Source organism: Rattus norvegicus, assembly GCF_036323735.1.
Source record: "Rattus norvegicus strain BN/NHsdMcwi chromosome Y unlocalized genomic scaffold, GRCr8 chrY_unlocalized_22, whole genome shotgun sequence".
NCBI lineage: Eukaryota > Metazoa > Chordata > Mammalia > Rodentia > Muridae > Rattus > Rattus norvegicus.
The window spans coordinates 628,241-647,876 of NW_026947381.1; the positions used below are offsets into that span (position 1 = coordinate 628,241).

Sequence of the window (19,636 nt, forward strand, 5' to 3'; positions counted from 1 at the left end):
TGTCCTGAATGAAGTAATTGAGACCCAAAATAACATGTATATATTCACTTAAAAGAGGGTATTAGCCATTAAGTACAGAATTCACACACTAAGTTCTATGGAACCAAAGAGGATAAACAATAAGAAAGGGCCAAGAAAAATGTTTGAAGTTCACTCAGAAGGAGGAACAAAGTAATGAGAAGAGGCAGTTGGAAGGAAAGGATTGGGTGACTGAGGGGATGGGAAGGTAAATAGGGTTTGAGAATCATTTCTTGGGAGAGATGAGCAAGAGGGACAGAGCGCCAAGAGAATAAACTGAAATCAGTGACTGTCCAGGGTTGGTACTATCTCTATGATTTGCCAGCAATCTGGGATGGGTGAGGATACCCTGGCGTCCATGAGGGTGACTTTAGCTGAGACTCGTAACAGTGGGGATACGGACACCGAAATGGTCAATTTCTGTAGCCACAGAGGACCCAAGGTGGAAGGATAAGGAACCAAACACATCCCCAAAATTTTGACCCAGAAATTGCCCCCTCTATAAGAGACACACGGAGAGAGATGGAAGAGGAAATGAGGAAATGGCCAAAGGAAAAGTGGCCGGATGTGAGACTTATCCTATGGGCAGACGGCAAACACTGACATTATTAATGGTCCTTTCTTATGTTTGCAGACGGCAGTGTAGCATTATTGTCCTCTGCAAGACTCAACAGAGCAGCCGACTGATACAGATGCACAGGCACAGGGCTTGATATCAGACAGTGCTCAGTGAGTCTCACTAAAGAGCTGAGGGAAGGACTGAGAGAGGTAGAGGAGCACAATGGTTCTCACATGAGTTCAGTAAACCCGTCGCCTGTCTGTGGATCCTGTTCTCCTACCCGGGCTGCGTTTTCAGGACCTAGTGGGAGACGATGAGTCTAGTCCTGCAGAGACTTTATGTGCCAGGAGACGGGGTGTACCCAGAGGGGTCCTCTACTCAATAAGAGTAGAAGGGGAGAGGATAGGAGGAAGAACTGTAAATGGTGGGTGCCTGGAGGAGTCTGGTGACAGGGCAGAATTCAGAATGTTACCTGGTGAATATATACAACCATTCTAACAAGGGGCCAAGGCATGACATCATGGGGGTGGGGCATGACATCATAGGGGTGGGGGAATGACATCATAGTGGTCGAGGCATGATATCCTGAAGCCAAAGAGAAAATAGATGAAACTAGAAAAAAAAAATCAGCCCAAGAGGGAAATGAGACCTAGAGACACAAACATGGCAGGCGTTTACCTATGCATGGTATCGGCTGTGAGATAAATCATATTCCATCTACAATCCACAAATGCAGAGAGGACAAAGGAAAGGAGAAGGCACCTTGAGAAGAAAAGCATCGACCTATCTGAAAGGAAAAACTGGAACAGGTTCTGTGAGTGAGTGAGTGCGACTGAGGACAGGAGCAGAAGTTCAGAGGGGAAGATGGAGGGATAGCGGGGTGTAGAGAGAACTGGCCAGAAATAGAGGACATACAGGTTAATGCAGAAACTCGATGGAAGCACTGGTTAATTCATGATGTCTAGAGGGCCACGTTCCTGAGGATTTATTCTGACAGAGAATGCAGAACATGAACCTGCAATCCTTTGAAATCGAGCAAGTAGGACCTCAGGGTTGGGTATGGGGCACATTCAGTGGAGTCGATTTCTGAGTAGGAAAAATGGAGATCACTGAACAACAGACCGATGCTGGGTCAGAGATTATAAAGATATAGCAATAGAGGACTTCCTGGTACCTTAAGCCTGCAACTGATGTAAGTGCACACAAAAACCCCTTCCTGCTCTCCAAGGTTCGTTTAGCCCTCTTGACCCTGAGTAAATTATATGCACACAACCATAGCGTGTCCCTAAATACCTTCTAACAGAGCTGTGGCACTGAAATCCTTGGAAGACACCAAAATTCACTTGCACGCAGACCAATATTCTGCTGACTAACTGTTTCCTGGGTCCACTTCATCCTTTCACACGTTTTATGCACCTGGACACTCTAGGTAGGAGACAAGAGATGAGTGTGTGTGTGTGTGAGTGTGTGTGTGTGTGTGTGTGTACATAAGTGTGTTTGTGTGTGTGTGTGTGTCTGTCTGTGTCTGTGTGTGTATCTGTTTATTGGTTATCCTCTCTGTGTCTGTGCTTCTGTATATTTGTGTGTATACGTGTGTGTGTCTGTGTGTTTGTGTCTGTGTATGTGTGTCTGTGTCTGTGTGTTTGTCTGTGACTGTCAGTCTCTCTGTGTGAATGTCTGTTTGTCTAACTGTCTATGTCTCTTTCTGTGTGTCTCTGTGTATCTGTGTGTGTGTACATACATATGTGTCTGTGTGTGTGTTTGTGTGTTTGTGTATATGTTGTGTGTGTTAGCCATGCATAAGCTAACCATCCTCACACAGAATGTCTGGATTGCTTTTCTTTATAGAATGTTGGCGAATCTTTCTCTTGTCCTAAAAGACCACTCTGGTTCTCAACTCTCTCTGTGAAGCCATGACAGTTTGAGTGATTTTCATGTGAGAGGAGTCTGTCCTATTGAAAATTGCTTTCCTGGATACAATATCACTTAAAAAAAAACACATCTCAATATTTATTTTCCTTATAACGTGATCCCTCGAGGGGATTTTTCCATCATCATCATCATCATCATCATCATCATCATCATTATCATCATCATCATCACTATTATTATTATTACAGGACTATTCCATTATATTGTTATCTGTGTTGTTACCAGTGTGCTAAAGTTCATTGATGGCAGAAAGAAAGATTTTGTTTCATGTGGGTCTTGGACAGCCACGATTTTGTTCTTGAAACTGAAAGATTTATTTGCATGCTCCCATGAGTAAATACATGCAAGTACAGAAAGTTCCTTGGTCTTCTACATGAGAGTGACATCCTCACATAGTCCTCAGATCTACATGAGAAACAGAGAATTTAGATGGGCAATGAAAAGTAGGGTGATCAAAAACCAAGTTGGGGAGAAATAAGACAGTTTTCCACAATGTTTCAGGCTTTGGGGATTGGTAGACATTACATAACCATCTTATTATTCATAGCAGAAATAGTCAAAATTAATAAAGGCAGAAATTTTAACAACATATTTATGCTGGCTAATTTAAATTCCCATATTTCATCTGTGGAACATTATATATTCTCTTTCAGGTTCTTCTTGAAATTATTTGAAGAAGTGAAAACTGGTATGTGTTTATCTATTCACATTCATAAAGCATCACCGTTGCTCTAGTGATGAACAGACTGCACAACTGTCAAGAGACAGACTGACTTTCTTGCCAAAGAAAAAAATCTTCTCCTTCATGGAGGCAGTTTCCTTCTTAGGTGCAGAAGTTTAAAATCCCCTGAGAATGCTTCCTACAGGTACCATTTCCTGTATATTGTAATATCCTAGAAAATGGGTTTCTTTTTGCATTTTATTTCAAGTGTTAAGATCTACAAACAAGTTTTGAGTGCGTGTACAATTTGTAGATGTAGTCTTTTTTCTTTCCTATAGATGGATTCTGGTTTGTGGACTCTCAGGCATTTTCTGATCCATCTCTCACAGCAGGGGCTGAAAATGAGAGGAGTCTTAATCAGGAATAAAGGAAAGAAGAAAGGTAAGGTAATAGATGATTCCCTTATGTATTTAACCCCTCTGAGTCTGAGATGGCTGTTGTCATCAACCTGTATATCTAAACTTTAACTTTGAAACAAAGTACACTCACATGAGTTTAAGCCTTTGTACTTTTCATTGTGTAAATATATGCAATAAAGAGAGCTTTCAGAGTAATAAAGTTGTGTGATGTGTGTTACTCCTTTAACAGATGCCCTTGTATAACTTAAAAGAATATATAAATGGTTTTCCTTCATGTTGAAGGTAATGAAGACAGTGTCTCTTCTAACAGTATATGTAGTAATTTTGACAACTATTAAATTAAATATGTTCATATCTTGACAAAACATCAACCACAATTGCTTATGGGATACTTCCTATACTTTCTCAGTGTTTTTTCCTAAATATTGACTTTAAAATGCAGTTAGCAGAATTGATATTGAGGAGGATGGCGGGAGAGAGGAAACTGAATGAGAGGGGAGGTTGGGAAGGGAGTGGCCTTTGCAGGAATTAGGTATAGGGAAAGCAGGGAAATGAGAATGGAAGATAACCTCATACTAATACTGTCCAAACTCTTCCACAAAATTGAAACAGATGGAGCACAACCACATTCCTTATATGAATCCACAATTACTCTTATACCTAGCCCACACAAAGACTCAGCACAGAAAGAGGACTTCAGACCAATTTCCCTTAGGGATATTGATGAAAAAATTCTCAATAAAATTCTTGCAATCCGAATATTACAACACATCAAAAAAATCATCCATCATGATCAAGTAGACTTGAACCAAGGGATGGAAGGATGGTTTAATATAGGAAAATTCATAAATGTAATCCATCATGTAAACAAACTCAAAGATAAGGAGCACAAGGTCATTTCATTAGATGGTGAGAAAGCATTTGACAAAATTCAACAACCCATGTGAATAAAAGTCCTGGCAAAATCACGAACTGAAGGCTCATATCAAAATAGAGTGTAAGAAATATACAGGAAACCTGTAGCTAACATCAAACTAAATGGAAAGAAACTTGAAGCAATCCCACTAAAATCAGGGACTAGACAAGGCTGCCCACTCTCTCCCTACTCATTCAAAACAGGACTCCATGTTATAGTCAGAGAAACCAGACCACAAGGGGGTCAAACTGACACAAATTGGAAGGGAAGATATCAAAATATCACCATTTGCAGATGATATGATAGTATATACTTAAGTGACCCAAAAGTACCACCAGAGAACTTCTTAACCTGATAAATAACTTCATCAAAGTGTCAGGGTATAAAATTAACTCAAACATACCAGTAGCCTTCCTCTCCTCAATGGATAAACAGGCTGAGAAAGAAAATATTGAAATCACACACTTCACAATAGTCCCAAATAATATAAAATATCTTGGTTTAAGTTTATTCAAGCAAGTGAATGATCTGTATGACAAAAGATCAAGTATCTGAAGAAAGAAATTGAGTACTATCTCAGAAGATAGAAAGAGCTTACATGCTCATGGATTGACAGGATTAATATAGTAAAGATGACCATTTTGCCATTCAATTTAATTTTACACATTCAATGCAATCTCCATCAAAATTCCTACTCACTTCTTTAATAGAGATAAAAAGAGAAATTTCCAAATTTATTTAGAATAAGAAAAAACTAGAAGAGATTAAACTATCCTCCACAAGAAAAGAACTTCTGGGGGAATCATCACCCCTGAACTCAAGCAGTATTACAGAGCAATAGTGATAAATACTGCATGGTATTGGTAAAGACACAGATGGATAGACCAGTGGAATAGAAGTGAAGACACAGAAATGAACCCACACACCTATCATTTGATATTTGGAAAAGTAGATAAAAACCATTCAAAGGCAGAAACATAGCATTTTCCAAAAATAATTCTGGTTCAACTGGAAATCAGCATGAAGAAGAATGCAAATTATCTCATTTTTATAACCATGTACAAAGCCTAAGTCAAAGTGAATCAAGGACCCACACATCAAACCAGAGGGAGAGGAGAAGGAGAAGAAGAAGAAGAAGAAGAAGAAGAAGAAGAAGAAGAAGAAGAAGAAGAAGAAGAAGAAGAAGAAGAAGAAGAAGAAGAAGAAGAAGAAGAGGAGGAGGAGGAGGAGGAGGAGGAGGAGGAGGAAGGAGAACAGGAAGAAGAAGAGATTGAGGAGGAGGAAGAAGAGCAGGAAGAAGCAGAAGAGGAAGAAGAAGGAGGAGGAACAGGAGGAAGACAAGGAGGAGGAGATGGAGGAGGAGGAGACGAAGAAGAAGAAGAAGAAGAAGAAGAAGAAGAAGAAGAAGAAGAAGAAGAAGAAGAAGAAGAAGAAGAAGAAGAAGAAGAAGAAGAGGAGGAAGAAGGAATTTAAACAGAAAGAGAACTAAACTTCCATTCTTCCCCATTCCCTCTCTTCCTCAGCTGTTGTTTAGGCAGTTGTGTTAGTGAGACGTTAACAATGTAATTTCTGGTGTTACTTTGAGACACCAACTCATAGTAAATTTTAGTCTCTTAAAATCTTTTTTCATGAAGTAAGACACCCATGGCTACATCATTCTCTATTCTCCAGCACTTCACTTAGTTCTTTTGAATAGGCAGTGTCAATATTATATAGGGTCTGTTCAGATAGATGTAAGTATTTTGAGTTCTGGAGGGCCACAATTGTATCATGCTCAGTGGACAGCACCTCACAGATCTCCTTACCTATTAATAAGCCCTTGAAAGAACCCAAGGCCTGCATATGACCTTATCTCTAATTTGGAAGTTATCTCCATTGGATAATCATGTGAAAATGAAAACTTAGTTTTCTCCAAGGGAATATCACTGGGTACACAAACTAATTTTAAGGGTAGACTGCGTATAAAGCACTAAGGGAACTGAACATCATCTTTGGAGGATCCTTGTCTCATAATGGGTCAGGACTTTTTCTTCAGAATGTCTTTTTCATTTTGTTTTATGTTTATTTATCTATTAATATTTGCTCTGTATGTTTTGTGTATATATTTTTCCTGGTTTTATGTTTCCATGGAATTCCAGAGTGTGTGAATGGAAGTCTGGGTCTCCGTGTCTGTATCTGATTCTTGAACCTTGTTTTGGCTCTTTTCTATATGCTTGTTTTGTTCTACTCCAATTCATTAACTTTCATTTTATTTTTATCCCTTAGATGATGGTTTGTTTTGAGAGTCAGAAGGATGTAGATACAGATGACAGGAGAGGAATAGAAGGGGGGAATAGAGGGTAGAGTAATCATAATTCAAATATATTGCATGAAAAAGTCTAATTTTAAGAAAAGAATTTTAAAAACATACTTTCTGGGGCCTTTCTGCCCCCTTTTCTCAAAATCCTTACTAGTTTCATATAAAAAGTTAATGAAATATTTTAAATCTTTTCCAAGGCAAAGAAAATTGTTTGTTTACATCTGATCTGGAACTGCCACTATGGGAGTGAAGCTTCTGTGGAGTTGCAATAATGCAGTAGGAGAGTCTATAAATGCTTTCAGAGAAATCAATCCACTGAGGTTCAGCGGGAGTTTCACATGATTGATGTTACAAATTTTCAATGGGAAGATATACATTTTTGATACTTCAGTTTTCATGAAATTCTTCAAGATCAAATTAAAAGTAGTATGGAATACAATCATAAAATAGGTTTGTTCCTTTGAAAATTTCAAAATTACCCCAAATAATACTTAAATATCATTAATAAATCAGAACATATTGTATCCTAAACCCATATAAACATGACAATTATGAAATAGAAGTAGATGCGTATTAGTGGATAAAAGCTGTTTCTGGAGAGGCACTATTTTATGTCTGGGATAATTTCACTTCATTGGTAGATGGGTTAAATCAAAGTCTGATAATGAAGACCTTGCTGTAAAAGACCATTCTCTCACTAAGGGACTCTAAAACCCTGTTGTATAGAGTGCTAGCATTTCAATGTATCTCTTAATGACACTCCATTGGTTAGATGTGCCATATTTCCTGTATTCATTCCTCAGTGGAAGATCATCTGGGTTCTTTCAGCTTCTGGCTATTATAAATAAGGCTACTATGAACATAGTGGTGCTCATGTCTTTGTTATATATTGGGGCATCTTTTGGGTATATGCCCAAGATAGGTGTAGCTGTGTCTTCAGATAACTCAATGTCCAATTTTCTGAGGAACCTCTACACTGATTTCCAGAATGGTTATATCAGTCTGCAATCCCACCAACAATGGAGGAGTGTTCCTCTTTCTCCACATCCTCTCCAGCATTTGCTCTCACCTGAGTTTTTGATCTTAGACATTCTCACTGGTGTGAGGTGGAATATCAGGGTTGTTTTGATTTGCATTTCCCTTATGACTATAGTTGTTGAATATTTCTTTAGGTATTTCTCTGCCAATTGATATTCTTCAGCTGTGAATTCTCTGTTTTGCTTTGAACCCCATTTTCAAATGGTTATTTGTCTCCCTGTAGTCTCACTTCATGTGTTCTTTGTATATTTTGGATATAAGCTGTCTATCAGTTGTAGGATTGGTAAAGATCTTTTTCCAATCTATTGGTTTCCATTTTGTTCTAACAACAGTGTCCTGTACCTTACAGAAGTTTTTCAGTTTTTTTAAGATCACATTTGTTGATTCTTCATCTTAGAACATGAGCCTTTGGTGTTTTGTTCAGAAAATTTTCTCCAGTGCCCATGTGTTTGAGATGTTTCCACACTTTGTCTTCTATTTGTTGGAGTGTATCTGGTTTGAAGTGGAGGTCCTTGATCCAGTTGTACTTATACTTTCTACAGGGCAGTAAGAATGGATCGATCTGCAATCTTTTACATACTGACCCACAGTTGAACCAGCACCACATGCTGAAAATGCTGTCTTTTTTTCCATTGGATGGTTTTGACTTCTTTCTCAAAAATTAAGTGACCATGGTTGTAGGGGTTCATTTCTGGGTCTTCAATTCTATTCGACTGGTTTATTTGCCTGCCTCTGTCACAACGCCATACAGTTTTTTTTTTTTTTTTTTTTTTTTTTTTTTTTTTTTATCACTGTTGCCCTGTAATACTGCTTGAGTTTAGGGATAGTGATTCCCATGGAAGTCCTTTTATTGTTGAGGACAGTTTTAGCTATTCTGTGTTTTTTTTTTTTATTACAGATGAATTAATGAATGTTCTGTCTAAATCTTTGACGAATTGGATTGGAATTTTGATGGGGATTGGAATGAATATGTAGGTTGCGTTTAATATAATGGCCATTTTTACTGTATTAATCCTGCCAGTCCATGAACATGGGAGATCTTTCCATCTTCTGAAATCTCCTTCACTTTCTTCAGAGACTTGAGGTTCTGCTCATATGCTCATATTTTTTACTTACTTGGATAATGTCACCCCAAGACATTTTATATTATTTGCTGCTATTGTGAAGGGTGTCATATCCCTACTTTCTTTCTCTGCTTGTTTAGCTTTGTGCAGAGTTATTTTTATACTCAGCCACTTTGCTGAAATTGCTCATCAGGCTTAGTAATTCTCTTGTGGAATGTTTGAGGTCACTAAGTATACAATCCTATCAACTACAAACAGTGCTATTTTAACTTCTTCTTTTCCAATCTATATCCCTTTGACCTCCTTCAGTGTCTGCTTGCTCTGACTAAGATGTCTAGAACTATATTGAATAAGTTGTGAGAGAGTGGGCACCCTTGTTCAGTCCCTGATTTCAGTGTGATTGCTTTAAGTTTCTCTCCACTTAGTTTAATGTTAGTTACGGATTTGCTGTATATGTTTAGGTGTGGGCCTTAAATTCCTGTGCTTTCCAGGACTTTTTTCATGAAGTGATGTTGAATTTTGTCAAAATCTTTCTCAGCATCTAATGAAAGGATCATGTGGTTTTTATCTTGGAGTTTATATAGTGAATTATGTTGTTTGTTTTCTGTATATTAAAGTATCCCTGCAAGCCTGGGATGAATCCTACTTAAACATAGTAGATGATTGTTTAATGTGTTGTATGAATAGGTTTGCAAGAATTTCATTGAGTATTTTTGTGTTGATATTGATAAGAGAAATTGGTCTGAGTTATCTTTCTTTGTTGAGTCTTTCTTTGTTTTAGTTATAAGAGTAATTGTGACTTCATGAAAGCAATTTGGTAGTACTCCATCTGTTTCAATTTTATGGAATAGTTTGGACAGTATTGTTATGAATTTTTCAATGAATTTTGGATGGATTTCTACACTAAACCCATCTGATCCTGGACTCTTTTTGGGTGGGAGAGTTTTGATGATTGCTTGTATTCCTTTGGGAGTTATGGGTTGTTTAAATGGTTTATCTTTTCCTGATTTAGGTTTGGTATCTTGTATTTGTCTGGAAAATTGTCTTTTTTTTTCCAGATTTTCAAGTTTTTTGAACCTAGGCTTTTGTAGTACAGCAATTTTTTTTAAATTTCCTCTGATTCTGCTGTTCTGTCTCCCTTTTTAATATTTGATTTTGTTAATTTGGACACACTCTCTGTATCCTCTGCTTAGCCTAGCTTTGGGTTAATATATCCTGTTGATTTTTTCAGAGAATCAGGTATTGGTTCTGTTGATTCTTTGTATGGTCCCTTTTTTTCTACTTGGTTGATTACAGCCCTGAATTTGATTATTTTCTGCCTTCTACTACTCCTGCATGTATTTGCTTCTTTTTGTTCTAGAGCTTTTAGGTGTGCTGTCAAGCTGCTGATGTATGCTCTCTCCTGTTTCTTTCTGCAGGCACTCAGAGCTATGAGTTTTCCTCTTAGCACAGCTTTCATTGTGTCCCATAAGTTTGGGTGTGTTGTATCTTCATTTTCAGTGAATTCTAAGAAGTCTTTAATTTCTTCCTTTATTTCTTCCTTGACCAAGTTATCATTGAGTAAAAAAAAATTGTTCAACTTCCATGTATATGTGGGCGTTCTTTCCTAATTTTTATTGAAGAACAGCCTTAGCCCATGGTGGTCTGATAGGATGCGTTGGATTATTTCTATCTTTCTGTATGCTTTGAGGCCTGCTTTTTGACTGATTATATGATTAATGTTGGAGAAAGTGCCAGGAGGCTGTGAGAAGAAGGTTTATCTTTCTGTTTTAGGATAGAATGTTCTGTAAATATCTGTTAAGTCCATTTGGTTTATACCTTCTGCTAGTCTGTCTATATCTCTGTTTAATTTCTGATTCTGTGATCTGTCCAGTGATGAGAATGGGGTGTTGTAATCTTATACTATTATTTTTTGCGGTGCAATATGTGCTTTGATCTTTAGTAAGGTTTCTTATGTGTATGTAGGAGCCCTTGTAATTGGAGCATAGACATTTATGATTTTGAGTTCATCTTGGTGGATTTTTCCCTTGACGAATATGAAGTGTCCTTCCTTATGCTTTTTGATGACTTTTGGTTGAAAGTCGATTTTATATATTCTTCAGACCATTGCTTGGAAAATTGTTTTCCAGCCTTTTACTCTGAGGTAGAGTCTGTCTTTGTCTCTGAAGTGTGTTTCCTGTAGTGCAAAATGCTGGGTCCTCATTACATATTGTGTGTCAATCTGTGTATTTTTAGTGAGGAATGAGTCTATTGATGTTGGAGATATTAAGGAATAGTGATGGTCACATTCTGTTATTTTCATAATTGGAGGTTAGTTTATGTTTGTGTGCTTCTCTTCTCTATGTGTTGTTGTGAAAAGATTAATTTCTTGCTTTATCTATGGTTTTACTTGAATCCTTGTGTTCGGTCTTGTCAGTTAGTGTCCTTTGTAAGACTAGATATGTAGAAAGGTATTGTGTAAATTTCGTTTTGTCATGGGATATCTTGGATTCTCCGTCTTTGTTAATTGAGAGTTTTGATGGATACAGTACCCTGGGATGGTGTTTTTATTCTCTTAGTGTCTGTATGACATCTGTCTATGATCTTCTGACTTTCATAGTATCTGGAAAGAATTCTGATTTAATTATGATAGCTTTGTCTTTATATATTACTTGACCTTTTTCCTTACAGTTTTTAACATTTTTATTTGTTTTGTGCATTTGGTGTTTTGACTATTATGTGATGGGAGGATATCCTTTTCCGGTCCAATCTATTTGGAGTTCTGTAGGCTTTGTGTATGTTTATGGGCATCTCTTTCTTTAGATTAGGGAAGTTTTACTCTATAATTTTGTTGAAGATATTACTGTCCCTTGATGTTGACAGTCTTCACTTTCTTCTATACCTGTTAAGACTAGGTTTGATCTTCTCATTGTGTCCTGGATATCCTTTATGTTTTGAGCTAGGTCTTTTCTGTTTTACATTATGTTTGACAGTTGTGTGATTCTTCTGCTCCTTAGATTATGTCTTCTATGTCTTTTATCCTGTTGGTGATTCTCACTTCTATGACTCCTGGTCTCTGTCCTAGGTTTTCCATTTCCAGGGTTATCTTCCTTGTGCTTACTTTATTGTTTCTATTTCCATTTTTAACTCCTGGGTGGTTTTGTTTATTTCCTTCTCCTGTTATGTTTTTTTTTCAAGTAGTTCTTTAAGGTAGTTTTGTGTTCCCTCTTTCTTGCATTATATTTGTTTACTTCAGTTTTTTCTATTGTCCTGCATTTTCTTAAGGGAGTTATTATTCTTAACATCCTCCATCGTCATGATAAATGTGAAATTAAATTTAGATCTTCCTTTTCTGGTGTGTTTAGATATCCAGTGTTTGTTTTGATGGGAGAATTGGGTTCTGTTGAGCCCAAGTAGTCTTGGTTTCTGTTGTTTGTGTTCCTGTGCTTTCTTGTGGCCATCAGGTGGTCTCTGGAATTAGCTTGTCTTGCTCTTTCTGACAGTGGCTTCACCGTCCTGTAGGCTCGTGTGTCAGGGCTGCTGTAGACCTGTTTTCCTGTTTTCTTTTACCCAGTTAAGGGAACAGAGTATTCTGCTCTCAGGCACGTAGTTGCTCCTGTCCACTTACTTTCAGCTGTCCCTGTGGGCGGGAACCAGAAGGAAATTCCCATACTTCTCCTAGGTCCCTCTGTGGGGGGAGGGGGCACAGATGGTACAAGGTGTTTTCCTTTTGAGTCAGGAATCTGGGCAGAGAGTAGTCTCCTCTGATTTCCCAGGAGTGTCTGCTTCTCTGAGGCTCTAGTTACCCCACCATCATGATTTGGGTACAGGGAGCTGTTTGACAAGATCAGTTCCGATCTAGGCACAGTCTGGAACATGGTGCTCCAGTAGATTTACTCCTCCTCTATTCCAGAGTCACTATGTAATTTTGTCTTGGGCCAGAGATGTGGGCAATTGTGGGCAGAAGTGGTAGTCTGTGTGCATTGTATGCTCAGTATTGCCCACACTCCTGGGTGATCAGCTCTCTCTCCCACAGTTTCTAGGAGAAGGGAGCTTTGTGCTGGAATCAGCAAGGTTCAGCAAGGTTCAGGAGCCAGCTAGAAACTGGAAATGCCTGATCCCAGAGGAGTTCTGCCTTGGCATGTCCTGAGTCAACCAGTGAGCTCCCTTCAAGCAGAAAAGTTGGAATCACCTTTTGTCTCAGGCCTGAACTCACTTGTTGGGCTGACTTTCAGCTTTCCATAAGGGCTGCAACCAGAAGTGTCTTGACCCTACTGCTCCTACGTTCCTATGCACAGGAGGCCCAGATGGAGCTAGGTGTTTTTTTCTTGAGTCAGGAATTTGAGCAGAGTTCTCACGGGTTTCTGCCCCTCTGACAGTGTAATACTTCCCCACCCCTCATGACATTTGGGTGTAGAATACTGTTTGGACAAGTTCAGATTCAGCTGCAGTTTGGACTGCAGGGCTCCTGCAGATTGACTGCTCCTATATTCATGTGTCCAGTGGCACTATGCAGTTTCCTCTTGGGCTAGGGATATGAGCACATGTGGGAAGAAGTAGCAGGGTCTCCTCGCTGAGGTCTCAGTATTGCACACTCTTCTGGGTGTTCAGCTCTTGTACCACAGACTTTCCAAAGGATTTTAAATGTTCATTCCCTATCTTACAGGTCCTCAGTCTTTCCAGTTCTCCTCCATATTTTGTTGGAGAAGACGCCTCTGGTTAAGGGGAGGTACAACAGGCCCAATCAGAAAAAAAAGGGCTGGAAATCTTCTTCTCTTAAAGGTAATCTCAGTGATTTCTCATATTCCACAAGTGGAATAAGTCCTGCCCCTTCTCCAGAAGAGACTTTATTACCTTTGCTAGCTGCCAAAGCAGGGCAGAGAGCTCTGTCCATTCACAAAGACAGTCAAAGATGTGCCCTATCTCCACCAACGTGCTTATGAAATCTGCTTCGGGTAAAATGAGTTTGAAACCTGATTCTGCTGACAAAGCAGATTGCAGAACTACCCTGTTAAGCCAAGAGGACATTCAAAGTCCTCCACTATTAAAAATGCGCTTAAATCATCACTTATGATCCAAGGCGTACAAAATACAGTTACAAATACCCAAGTGAACCTCATAACACACATACCAGCCCAAGAAGAGACAAAATTTTCTGCATGTACACCATTAGATCAAGGACCATTGACAGTTTCAGAAGGGGCTCTTGAGAGTTCCACACCCACGCAAGATGTGGTAGAAATTTCTGAATCCACCGATGGAACTCCTGTGCCTTCTGCACATAAAAAATATGTTCTAGCAGCCTCACCATATCCCCCAGTACTTCAAATGTCCCTATATAATAGAGAATTATTCAAATATCCTCTACCACTGAAGGGACCCTCCTGACATCCCATTAGGCCCACAAAAGCCAAGTTTATCAAAACACACTGTCAATGAGCCATGCAGACTCCATATTTATACAATGTGCAGAGAAGATAAAATATCCCCTACCTCCTCAGGGGACTCTAAGTCGTTCTGTACTGAAATCAGAGGCTCCAAAATTTTCCACATATACATCAGAGATGCTAGAACTTCCCAAAACTGAGCAGTATTCTCTGAGTATTACTCTATCTCAAAAAGAGACTGTGGGACAAGAAACTTCTACAAAAGGAGGTCTACCCATAGCCACATCTTTAGAAATGTCTTGTGGATGTGACACATATACAAAAGATATTCTAGGACAGATTCCATCTGTAGAGAAGGTTATGGACCCAACCATATGTGAACCATGAAATGCGAACACCAGAGTCTGTAGCATCCTCGACAACTGAGGAAAGGGATTCCTTGTATTCCATTAGTGTAAAAGAATGAATACGACCTCCACAAATTCCACAGTAGGCTATAGGAACTTCCTTATCTCCTCAAAATCAGCCATCTTCCCCAACTACAGAAGATGCTACACACTCTTCCAAATATTCAGAAAAGATTGCCATTCCTTCTTTATACCCACAAGCAGACCCAGAACATCTGCCAAATACCTCAAAAGCTCTGGATTTTACCTCATCTTCTGAAGGGGCTTTGGAGCCTGTTTTGCCTCTCAAGCAGGCTAGGGAACCTGACACTTCTATAGGAAAGTCGGTTTCCACTTCTCCAGCAGAAGAAATTTCTCTTGGAACTTCCACAGTTACAAAACAATATCTAGAATATGTCTATGATGCTCAGGGAGAGGTCACATTTTCAGAGGTAGCTCTAATACATACCCTCCATTCTGATATCACAGTAAGGATTCTACACGTATACACGGTACATTAAGACCTTCCTCATCTGAGAAGGATGTCTTAGGATCTACTGCATCTGAACAGCATGTTTTAGAACTATCCCCATATACCTAAGTAGATTTATTTAACATGTCCACTCTGGGGATAAAGAGGCGACATTCTCCCTCTACCAAAGTGGACCACAGGCATCCAGTTTCTATAAAAAAAAAAGGTTAAGATTTGATCCTTCTGATGTAGTCTTGAGAAATTTCCTCTAAAGAAGATAGTTTCAAACATCCCCCTTCTGCCAAAAGGGATCTTGTGCCATCTTCTGCAGCCAAAGAGACAGCAAAAGCTACATTTTCTCCTCAGGTGAGTCCTAACCTTCTCCATCTGTCCAAAGGGCCATGGAATTTCCAAAAAATATGAAGGAATTGTGCAAAGATGCCATTCCTTGAAAGGACTTGCTGGACATTCCATATTGTCCCAAGATGCTCAAGTAACTCCTCCTTCTACAAAAAAGGCATGTTCACCATCTACCCTAGGGTTTCAGAGAATTTCTTCACCCCTCTCTAGGGCTCCAGAAAGTGTTCTCCATGCTCAAAGTGGTTTGTCATTGTGCAAATTAGACTTCAAACATATAAAACCTTTTTTTTTATATTACCAAAGGTCTGAGGGAAAGTCCACATCGAAAAAAAATCATTTAGACCTTGTGCCATTAGTCCAAGTATATCAGAAAAATTCCATGTCTTTTAAAGCACCTAAAAATCTATCTTGCTCTAGCACTCGTCCTAGAAAACAATTACCTTTAGTCATACAATCCCTAGGATCATTGAAATACAAAAAGGGGTGTCTAGAAACTTTACCATCTGCCAAAAGGTCTTTAGGATGTTCACCAACTTCTCCAAGAGCTCGGTTAACCCATAGAAGAACAAAAGAACTAAAGCCATCTGCTCAGGGTGTTTTCCAAAAACCACTTATTTCTTCTTTACTTTTATACCAAGACAAGAGGCCAGCTTCCTCATCCCCATCTCTGATCCCTTCTTCCTATTTGTTCTCTCTTCCAAATCGCTCTTTACTCTGAATTAGATGCCAATTACTAAACCATAGACATATGGAAGGAGGTAGTTGCTGTCAAAACAAAACTTGTGATATCACAGAAGAAGCTACGGCTCTCCAGGACACAATTGAATTTTCAAGGAGGGCCTAATGATGATGGAACTGCCATAGCCTACCTGCTCAAGAGCTTCCTTGCATTGACCAGATTTGGTTGTGCACTTTCCAGTAGTGTCTCCTGTGACACAGTAGAAACATTTACATGCTACATCTCTGTACAGCTAGAGCCTTCTCTCTGCTTTATTAGTGATTACATGCTCTGAATGAAGAAAGTTAGTCAGGGGCTTGTCATGAGTAGAAAAGTTCTAGGAACACAGAAGGAAAGATATTCTTCTCGAGATTAATTTTATTCTCCGGTCAAATCCTGTGACATAAATTTCAATTCCCTAGGTTTTCCCTGTTTTGCTGGTGCCAGTATTTTCCCTACAGAACTTTAATTGAGTGAATATTGTTTTATATTTTCTGATTGTAAATTCATTGACAGGGGACATTATATATGTTCCTGCATGTGTACTCAAAATTTCATTTTTCAAATTCCATTTTTTTGCAATGAATTTGGTATCAAACGTGGCTCAGCTATAGAGTGAATATAAGAGTGGAAATATTGTGTACCTACTTCTAATGATCAACTCCCAAATCCATATTTTATCCATTAATTACAAGACATCAGTAAAGCAAAGGACAACATGGAGTAAAGAATGTGGTTCTGAAGTTCTATTAGATATCAGTCCTCTAATATCTACCTTCTTGTGTTCCCAGGGATAGGCTTGAGGGTTTTGGATGTTTTACCATGATTCTTTCTTCAGGCCACACATCAGTTTCTGAGTGATGGGCAGTGATAGGAATGGCTTGTGGCCAATGAAACCTCAAATTCAATAGGTTATAAAAAACAGGAGGGAGTCTATTTGCAATTGTCACTTGTGGATCCTATAGTCTTCACCTTGTTATGCAGAATCCATCCAAATATTAAACCAAAATTCCTAGTTGTAGGATCCACCAAAAGTATATATATATATATATATATATATATATATATATATATATGTATATATATGTGTATATATGTATATATGTATATATGTATATATGTATATATGTATATATGTATATATGTATATGTATATATGTATATATATGTATATATGTGTGTGTATGTATTCACATATATATGTATGTATTCATATATATATGTATGTATGTGTATATATATATATATATATATATATATATATATATATATATATATATATCAGGCACAAAAACTAGATAAGATTGATGAAGATAAAATTGCATTCTGCCAATAAATGGTTTTAGATCTTTCATGAGAGACACAGCTAGAGCATGTCAAATACAGAAGAGATTGCTAGTTGCAAACCAGAGAACTGAATACAGACCCCTTGTTTGTAGATGTTGAGAAAGGATTACAAGAGCTGAATGGGCTTTCAACTCCCAAAAGTACAACAAGTTCAATTAACCAGAGCTTTCTGGTATTAAACCAATATTCCATGACTGTTTATGTACAGACCTGTGGCTCCAACTGCATATGTGGCATAGTATGGCGATGTTGATCATCAATGGAAGGAGAAGCCCTTGGTTCTCCCTAGTTCAAGGGAATGTCAAAGCACAGTAAAGGTTATAGATAAGGATAAGGGGATCAGTTAGGAATATTAAGGACAGGAAACTGGGAAAGGAAATAACATTTGAAATGTAAATATAGAAATATCCAATTAAAAAAGGTATATAAGGGGCTGGGGATTTAGCTCAGTGGTAGAGCGCTTACCTAGGAAGCGCAAGGCCCTGGGTTTGGTCCCCAGCTCCGAAAAAAAGAACCAAAAAAAAAAAGGTATAAAATTTGCTAAAAAAAAAGGAAAAAAAAACAAAAGATAATTAGCAGCTAATCAGACCTATTGAGTCAGTAATCCAAAGGGTTCCTGTCAGGGATTTATAGTCAGAATAATACTAGTGGAAAGATTGAGATGATGAAGATCAAATTTGGAGCACTTCTCTCTCCCAAATACCAGTATCAGACACTTACTGCTCTATAAGTATCCAAATAATTGAGGAGTTTACTCTGAGCTGAGGAAAGTATACTTATTTTTCACTTCTTCCTTAGGACCATTTTCTTCTGGGCAATAAGAACAAAAATCCATGAGCTCTAAGGAAAAGAACACTGTCCTTCCAAACACCTGGCTTTTGGGGGAAAGAAATTAATGATATAAACTCTCTGACTTCCAGGAACCATTAGAAGCAGGGAAGTCCAGATTCTTCTGAGAGGCTCCCAGCTCCTGATCCCATGTGTGGAAGGATCAGATCAATTCTATCTCTTCAACTTACATATTCCACTCCTACCAAGGCTTCAGTGAGATTTCTCAGGGATGATGTATTTCTTCCTTCTTTTATACCAAGACAGAAGACCAGCTTCGTTCTCCCCATCTCTGATTTCTTCATCGTCTTTGTTCTCCCTCCCTAATGACTGTTTCCCCTGAATTTGAGGCCAATTAGTAAAACCTATAGGTACTGAAGTAATATCTGAGAGGCATTTGCAGTCAGGACAACACTTATTACATCACAGAAGAAGCTAGTGCTCTCAAGGATACAAGAGATTTTTCAGGGAGAGCCTAATGATATTGTCACTGAGAACTGCCGTGGCCTGACTCTAAACAGCTTTCCTTACATTAACCAGTTTTGAGGGTGCCAATTTAGGTATGTCTCCTGTGACACAGTGGAAACTTTCGTTCTCCATCTCTCTAAAGCTAGTGACTTCTGAATGGAGAAAATGAGTCAGGGGCATGGCATGGATAGAAATTATTTAGGAACTTGGAGTGGAGGAGATTCTTCTGGATAATATTTTTATTCCCAGGTCAATTCCTGTGACATACAGTTCAATTTTCTAGGTTTTCTTAATTTTATAAAGGCCAGTACTTTACCTACACACCTTTCGTTGAATGAACATTGTATTTCACTTTCCTATTGTACATTCCTTCATAGGGGACATTATAAATATTCCTGAATATGTACTCAAAAATTCTGTTTTCAAATTCCATTTTCTGCTATGATTTTGGAAACAAAGTGGGCCCATCTATAGACTGAGAATAACAGTGTAATTATGGTGTACCTACTTCAATTATAAATTCCCAAATCCTTATGTTATTCAAAAATTACCAACATCAATAAAGCAAAGGACCACATGGAGTATACAATTCTTTTCTCTATTCACATTTGATATCTGTACTACACTATCTACTTCCTGTGTTCCCATGGCCAGACTTGAAGGTTTTAGATGTGTTGCCATGATTCTTCCTTAATGTCATATATAAGAAACAGGAGCATGGGCAGGGGGAAGAAAGACTTGAGGAACAGTGAAACCTCAACTCAATACCTTCATAAGTACAGGAG

The 19,636-nt window shown here is 38.4% G+C and overlaps 1 long non-coding RNA gene across 1 annotated transcript in view; it reads right to left on the reverse strand.

Annotated features, from left to right (window-relative positions):
• LOC134484646 (uncharacterized) overlaps positions 1-19,588 on the reverse strand; it is a 38,106-nt gene extending 18,518 nt beyond the window's left edge. Inside the window, exon 1 of the long non-coding RNA XR_010062219.1 lies at positions 18,575-19,588. This is a non-coding gene — a long non-coding RNA (uncharacterized LOC134484646). The remainder of the gene's footprint in view (positions 1-18,574) is intronic.
• Between the last annotated feature and the right edge of the window lie 48 nt (positions 19,589-19,636).